At 40.8% G+C, this 7,862-nt stretch overlaps 1 pseudogene across 1 annotated transcript; it reads right to left on the reverse strand.

Annotated features, from left to right (window-relative positions):
* Positions 1–3,705: 3,705 nt before the first annotated feature.
* LOC309660495 (general transcription factor IIF subunit 1 pseudogene) lies at positions 3,706–6,857 on the reverse strand (annotated as a pseudogene). Its single transcript has one exon. The product of its transcript is annotated as a general transcription factor IIF subunit 1 pseudogene (transcript).
* Positions 6,858–7,862: the final 1,005 nt, after the last annotated feature.

Below are 7,862 nucleotides of genomic sequence, written 5' to 3' on the forward strand. Positions count from 1 at the left end.
TACTACTTTAATATTTTTTTTCATTTTCATTTGCATGGAAAACATTTTTTCCATCCTCTCACTTTCAGTCTGCTTGTGTCTTTAGCTCTGAAGTGAGTTTCTTGTAGGCAGCATACATATAGATCTTGTTTTTTAGTCTGCTCAGCCAGTCTATGTCTTTTGATTGGAGCATTTAGTCCATCTACGTTAAAGTAGTTATTGATAGGTATATGCTTATTTTCATTTTAAAAATTACTTTCTGCTTAGCCAGCTCTGGTGTCATCACAGTCGAATGAGCTTCCCCAAATGGCTGCTGCCAGTGTCTCTGTTCCTGGGGGAGTCCCAGTTGCCTCCTGCCTCTCCAGGAGGCTCTCTAAGATCAGCAAGTGAATCTGACTCAGGCTCTTTTCAAAGTACTGCCTCTGCACTGGGACTTGGAGCATGAGAGATTTTGTGTGCCCTTTAAGTGTGGAGTCTCCATTTCCTATAGGCCCCTGGCTCTCCCAAACATAAGCCCCACTGGTTTTCAAAGCCAGATGTTCTGGAGGCTTGTTTTCCTGATGCAGGACCCCTGGGTTGGGGACCCCAATGTGGGTCTTGGACACATTGCTCCTTGGAAAGGACCTCTATGATTGTGCTATTCCTCTTGTTTGTGGGTTACTGACCCAGGGGTGTGGGTCCTGACTATACCACATTACTGGCACTTCTGCTCATCTCACTGTGGCTCCTTCTTTATGTCTTTAGTTGTAGAAAATCCTTTCTGCTAGTCTTCAGATTGTTCTCACAGATAGTTGCTCTGTAAGTAGTTATAATTTTGGTATGTCTGTGTGAGGGGGTGAATTCTTCCTACTTCATCATCTTGGCCACTTCTCCTCTTGTGTGAATATTAAAAATGATTCTTGTCCACTTTAGGGGTCTATCATTTCTTTTTGATTCTTAGAATTTCCATCTCTCTGCTTACATTCCCCATTTGTTCTTTCATGTTAGAAAGAACCCTTGGCATATTACACATAGTTATTTTAAATTCCTGGTCTAATTATGCCAACATCACTACCGTATCTCAGTCTGGTTATGATGCTTGCTCTGTCTCTTTAAACTGTGCTTTTGGTTTTTAGTATGCCTTGTAATTTTTTGTTGAAATTGATGTACTAGGTAAAAGGAACTATAGTAAATAGGCCTTTAGTGATATGGTGGTAAGGCATGGGGGGGAAGGGAAATATTCTGTAGTCCTGTGATTAAGTTCTCAATCTTTTAGTGAGCCTGTATCACTGTGGTATGAACTCCACACGTGCTTCTCAGTCTACTCCAGTATGGGACAGAATGGCTAGAGGGAGCTGAGTTGGGCATTTCTCTTTCCCCACATTAGTCAAACTCTAATAAAATCCCAATAGGTTAGGCTCTGGTAAAATATTTTCTCTTGAGGTAAGGCCTTGTTAAGAACAGAATGTTCTGGCATATTTCAGAATGGTTACTTTCCCCCCTCCCTCTGTTGGAAGCAGGAAGGGAATTTTTTCCCATCGTCACTGGTAGAGCTCCTGGAGGTAAAACTCACAGAAGTGTGAATTCACTTCTCTACATTATGATTCTGTGTATTCATCTGGCCATCTCTCCAATTTTGGGGGCAACAGTTTTTCTGTGACCTCAGTTGTCTGATGGCTCTAAGAAGAGTTGTTGATTTTCAGTTTGTTCAGCTTTTTACTTGTTTTTAGGATGAAGTGACAGTTTCCAAGCTCCTAAAATACTGGGTAGGAAACTGGAAGTCTCTCTATAGCATTTTAATATTAATCCACATATTTACCATTTCAGTGATCTTTATTTCTTCCTGTGGATTTGAGTTGTTGTGTAAGGTCACTTCCTTTTACTTGAAGGACATTAGTATATCTTATAAGGTAGGTCTGCCAGGAATACATTCTCTCTGTCTTTGTTTATGGAGGAATATCTTTGTTTTGCTTTCATTTTTGTAGGATGATTTTGCTGGATATAGAATTCTTGGTTGACAGATTTTTTTCATTCAGCACTTTGTATATGTCATTCCACTGCCTTCTGGCCTCCATTGATTAATATGAGCAATTAGCTGTTGATTGTATTTGTACTCAATTCTACAAGTCATTTTTCTCTTCTGCTTTCAAAATGTTCTCTTTGGATTTGGGTTTCAAGAATGTGACTATGGTGTGTCTACTTCTGGACTTTTTGTATTTATCCTACTTGGAGTTTATTAAACTTATTGGATGTGTAGATGGTTTTTCATCAAATTTGAGAAGTTATTTTGCCCCCTTTTTTCTTTCTCCTCTCCTTCTGGGACTTCCATTATACCTATTTTGGTGCATTTGCTATTTTCTTACAGGTCTCTGAAATGCTCTTCATGTTTCTCTAAATCACTAGTCTGTATGTTTTTCAGATAGGGTAATTTCTATGGATTTATTTCACATTCAGTGATTCTTTCTTCTGCTATGTTTACTCTGCTGTTGAGCCTCTCTAATGATTTTTTTAAAATTGAAGTTTGGTTGATTTACAATGCCATGTTAATTTCAGGTGTACAGCAAAGTGATTCAGATATATATGTGTATGTACATATATATATATATATTTTTTTCTTGATTGTTTTCCATTATAGGTTATAACAAGATATTGAATATAGCCCTGTTATATCCCTGTGCAGTATATACAATAAATCATGTTGTTTATCTATTTTATAGATGGTAATGTGTATCTGTTAATCCCATACTCCTAATTTATCCCTCTCCTGCCTTCCCCTTTGGTAACCATAAATCTATTTTCTATGTCTGTGAGTCATTTCTGTTTTGTAAATAAGTTCATTTGTACTATTTTTTAGATTCCACATTTAAGTGATATCATATAATATTTGTCTTTGTCTGACTTACTTCACTTACTATGATAATTTCTGGGTCCATCCATGTTGCTGCAAATGGCATTATTTCATTCTTTTTTATGGCTGAGTAATAGCCCATTGTATATGTATACCACATCTTTATCCATTCATCTGTTGATGGACACTTAGGTTGCTTTCATGTCTTGGCTATTGTAAATAGTGCTGTTATGAACATTGGGGTGCATGCATCTTTTCAAATTAGAGTTTTTGTGTTTTCTGGATATACGCCCAGGAGTGGGATTGCTAGACCATATGGTAACTCTAGTTTTAGTTTTTTTTAAAGGAACTTCCGTACTGTTTTACATAGTGGTTGCGCCAGTTTACATTTCCACCAACAACCAATTTACATTTCCACCAATTTACATTTCCAATTGTGTAGGATGGTTCCCTTTTCTCCACACCCTCTCCAACATTTATTATTTGCAGACTTTTTGATAATGGCCATTCTGACAGGTCTGAGGTGATAACTCATTGTAGTTTTGATTTACATTTCTCTATTAATTAGCAATGCTGAGCATCTTTTCATGTACCTGTTGGCCATCTGTATGTCTTCTTTGGAGAAATGTCTGTTTAGGTCTTCTGCCCATTTTTTGATTGGGTTGTTTGTTTTTTGTTGTTGTTGAGTTGTATGAGCTGTTTGTATATTTTGGAAATTAATCCCTTGTCAGTCACATGCTTTGCAAATATTTTCTCCCAGTCCATAGGCTGTCTTTTCATTTTGTTTATGGTTTCCTTTGCTGTGCAAAATCTTACAAGTTTGATTATGTTCCATTTATTTTTGCTTTTATTTCTTTTGCTTTGGGAGACTGACCTAAGAAAATATTGCTATTTTTTTTGCCTGTGTTCTCTTCTAGGATTTTTATGGTGTCATGTCTTATATTTAAGTCTTTAAGCCATTTTGAGTTTATTTTTGTGTATGGTGTGAGGGAGTGTTCTAACTTCATCGATTTATATGTGTTTGTCCAACTTTCCCAACACCACTTGCTGAAGAGACTGACTTTTCTCCATTGTATATTCTTGCTTCCTTTGTCAAAGGTTAATTGACCATAGGTGTGTGGGTTTATTTGTGAGCTCTCTATTCTGTTCCATTGATCTATATGTCTGTTTTTGTGCCAATACCACACTGTTTTGATTACTATAGCTTTGTAGTATTGCCTAAAATCTGGAAGGGTTATGCCTCCAACTTTGTTCTTTTTCCTCAGTATTTCTTTGGCGATTTCCTTTATCAGTGTTTTATAGTTCTCAGCATATAGTTCTTTTATCTCCTTGATTAGGTTTATTCCTAGGTTTTTTTTTATGAGCGATTTTAAGTGAGTTTTTTTTTTTTGACTTTGTCTTCTGATATTTCATTTTTAGTGTAAAGAAATACAGCAGATTTCTGGATATTAATCTTGTATCGTGCTACCTTGCTGAATTCATTTATCTGTTATAATAGTTTTTGTGTGGAGTCTTTAAGGTTTTCTATGTATAGTATCATGTCATCTGCATATAATGACAATTTTACCTCTTCCCCTCTGATTTGCATACATTTTATTTCTTTTCTTGTCTGATCCCCATGGATAGGACTTCCAATACTATGTTGAATAGAAGTGGTGAGAGGGGGCATCCTTGTCTTGTTCCAGAATTTAGGAGGAAGGCTTTCAGCTTTTCACAGTTTAGTATTATGTTGGCTATGGGTTTGTCATAAATGGCTTTTATGTTGAAATATATTCCTTCTATACCCACTTTGGCAATGGTTTTTATCATGAATGGATGTTGAATTTCATCAAATGTTTTTTTCTGCATCTGTTGAGATGATCATGTGCTTTTTGTCTTTTCTTTTGCTGATGTGGTGTATCATATTGATTGATTTGCATATATTGAACCATCCTGTGACCCTGGAATGAATCCAACTTGATCATGGTGTATGATCCTTTTTATGTTGTTGGATTCGGTTTGCTAATATTTTGTTAAGGATTTTTGCATCTATATTCATCAAAGATAGTGGCTTGTAATTTTCTTTATTTTTGTAGTGTCTTTGTCTGGTTTTGGTATCTGAGGGATGTTGGCTTCATAGAATGACTTTGGGAATGTTTCCTCCTCTTCAATCTTTTCAAAGAGTTTGATAAGGATCACTATAAGTTCTTTGTGTGTTTGGTAGAATTCCCCAGTGAATCCATCCAGTCCTGGACTTTTGTTACAGGAAGTTTTGTTTGTTTGTTTGTTTTTTCCTAGAAAACAGAGCATGTTTATTGGGGGTAGCCTGACTCCTTGAGGGAGAAGTGCATCTTGTCGTTGATCATCTTGTGCACTTGCGGTTCAGGTGCTTGAGGATCTGGACCAGAATGTTCACCCTCTGCTTGCTGCTCAGCCCCATCTTCTTGGTCTGGAACTTTTTCAGCAGGTCCTTGGTGGTCATGGGCTTCTGTGTTATGTAGCAACACATGGCATCCTCGGTCACCTGCACATTGCTGCTGCTGGGGGTTGACTTCCCAGACTGTGGCTGAGGGATGGACTTCCCTGACAGGCTCTGGGGCCTGGGGTCCAGCCACAGCCTCTTGGCCACGGGTGTCTGGCTGGTCTGCTTCTGCTGCTCCAGCTTGTTGGCGGCCGCCTGAAGGGTGGAGGAGGTGCTGCCCGTCTCCGTGGTGGGTGTGCCTGGCCGGCTGTTGACCCGGGATCTGCCTCCCTATGGCTTCCACTCCTTCTTGGGGGGTGTCTTCTTCTTCGCCATGAAGAGCGCCAAGGAGGCCTCACTGTCGATGTCACTCTCCTCCGAGCTGTCCGACTCCTTGCTGCTGTCTTTCCTCCGCTTCTTCTCCTGTGGTGTGGGCGCCTTCTTCTCCTCCTCCTCTTCCTTGTCCTCCTTGGGTGGCTTCTCCTCCTCGCTCTCCTCGCTGCTCTCACTCTGCTCGTCCATGCCCTTGGGGCCCTCCTCCTGCTGGGTGACCTTGGGCTTGCCCTCCTGCTCGTCCTGGGAGCTGCTGAAGCCGTCGGACATATAGTCCACCTCCTGGCCCTCAAAGTCCCTGTCGTCACTGCCTCAAAGGCCTTGTCGTCTGACCCCTTCTTCTCCCTGCCCCCCTTGCTGGGCAGCGCCTTCTTCTTGGCCTTGGGGGCTCTGCCGCTGGCCTTGCTGTTGTCAGACGACATCTCCATGTCGTCCTCCAGGTCGTGGATGTGCAGGTCATGGGCCTTCTTGCAGCTGCACTTCTCCTTCTTCTCGTCCTGGTCCTGGTCCTTGAGCCGCTGCTGCTGCATGATGCTGAAGTGGTTCAGGACTTTGTTTCTCCTCTCCCACTCCTCCTCGGCCGTGAACATGTGGTATTTGGCCAGCGGCGTGAAGTTGTACCAGTTGTGCACAGGGAAGGCCTCAAAATCCCCATCAGGGCACTGCATAAAGATGTAATACGATTTGTTCTCTGTCACGCCTCCCTTCTTTATGCCCTTGAACGTCTGGCCTGATTTGCTGTTGACGCGGAGCAGCCAGGCTGGTCCTCGGGCTGGAACTCCTTGAGGACGATGCTGTACTTCTTCCTCTGTGCCTCCTCCCGGAGCTTGCGGTTGAACTTGCTGCTGGCACCCGACTGGGACATCTCTGACTCTTGGTAAATCTTGTTGCTCAGGTCACATTCCAGCTGGGCCTGATTCCAAGTAGCGAGGTTGACTTTATCGGCTGCATTGAAAGCCATGATATTATATTTTTTGGTGGTTATTTTGGGAACTCAGACGGCATACTCTCAGTGACATTCTGGCTGCTGGGGCCGAGGGCCACCATGGGCAATGGGCGATGGTCTGGGCCGGTCTGAACCTAGTCCTTTTTGTCTCCCCGAGGGTCCGCGTCCCTTGGTCCAGCAGAAGCTGCCCTAGAGGTGTCGGGCCTCTTGCTCTGACCAAGGACCCCAAGCCTGGGGTACAGCAGATCCTGGGAAAAGCTATACGGAGGCAGCTCTGGGTCAGCGGTCAGCCTCTGAGGCCTCTTGTGCCACACCTGCGCCTGCGTGGCCACCTATACTGGAAGGGAAACTCTCCAGCAGGCCACATCACTGCAGCAGACTCTGAGTTAAAGGTAGCTCTTTCTGCAGCTGGTGTGCTGGCTGACTGCAATATATAGCACCAATAACCCCATCATGCTGCCTACAGGGAGTTTTTAAATTACAGATTCTATTTCACTTCTAGTGATTCGTCTGTTCAAATTATCTGTTTCTTCTTGATTCAGTTTTGGCAGGCAGTATGTTTCTAGAAACTTTTCTATTTTTTCTAAGTTGTCCATTTCATTGGCAAATAACTGTTTATAATATGTTCTAATGATTTTTTGTATTTCTGCAGTATTGATTGTTATTTCTCCTGTTTCATTTCTTGTTTTGTTTATTTGGGTCCTCTCTCTTTTCTTCTTGGTGATTCTGGCCAGAGGTTTGTCAATTTTGTTTATGCTTTCAAAAAACCAGATCTTGGTTTTGTTGATTTCTCTATTGTTTTTTAAATCTCTATTTTATTTATTTCCTCTCTGGTCTTTATTATTCCTTCATTTAAGTTTTGTTTGTTCTTCTTTTTCTAATTAGGTGGTAGGTTAGGTTGTTTATATGGGATTTTTCTTTTCTTTTCTTTTTTTGTGGAGGCCTATATTGTTATGAACTTCCCTCTAAGGACTGCTTTTGCTGCATCCCATAGATTTTGTATGGTTGTATTTTTATTATCATTTATCTCGAGATTTAAAAATAATTTCCTCTTTGATTTAATTGTTTACCCATTTTTTTTTTTAGTAGCATATTGCTTAATCTCTAGTGAAATTTTCATTTCAGTTATTGTACTTCTCAACTTCAAAATTTCCATTTAGGTCCTTTTTTATCTCTTAGTTGAGGATCTCTGTTTATTGATTTATTGTTGTCACATTTTAACTTCATTGAAGCATGGTTTCCTTTTGTTCTTTGAACATAAGTATAATAGCTGCTTTGAAATATTTGTCTGCTGAACCCAGTGTTCAGCGAGGTCACAGAGAGGGCAGTTTCTATTG

This window comes from Balaenoptera physalus (assembly GCF_965194825.1).
Source record: "Balaenoptera physalus genome assembly, chromosome: 4".
In the NCBI taxonomy this organism is placed as follows: domain Eukaryota; kingdom Metazoa; phylum Chordata; class Mammalia; order Artiodactyla; family Balaenopteridae; genus Balaenoptera; species Balaenoptera physalus.